Below are 316 nucleotides of genomic sequence, written 5' to 3'. Positions count from 1 at the left end.
ATATTTTTAAAATATAATTTGTTTGTGAAAGTTTTCTGTGTTTTGAAAATTGCATATATGGCATTATATGCACTGTTCTGGAAAAAAAATATCTCTTGATATAAGATTATACGAAATGTTAACAAGTTTTAGAATAAACCTCAATGTGTCTTTCTCCATCTGAAGTCCTCTTCATGATGCAACAAGGAAACTGTTCACAGTTGACCCTGGAAGTTCCTTCTGTGTTGTTAGGAGACAAACCAGGTGAAAGAAGGCAGAGGATGGGAGTGGGAGAGAGGAGGAAACATTCTCTCTCTACCTACAGAAGGGGCCACAT

The sequence above is a fragment of the Galeopterus variegatus genome, unplaced genomic scaffold (genome assembly GCF_000696425.1).
Source record: "Galeopterus variegatus unplaced genomic scaffold, G_variegatus-3.0.2 Scaffold24270, whole genome shotgun sequence".
NCBI lineage: Eukaryota > Metazoa > Chordata > Mammalia > Dermoptera > Cynocephalidae > Galeopterus > Galeopterus variegatus.
The sequence above is the reverse complement of the archived record's forward strand: the minus strand, read 5'-3'. Positions refer to the sequence as shown.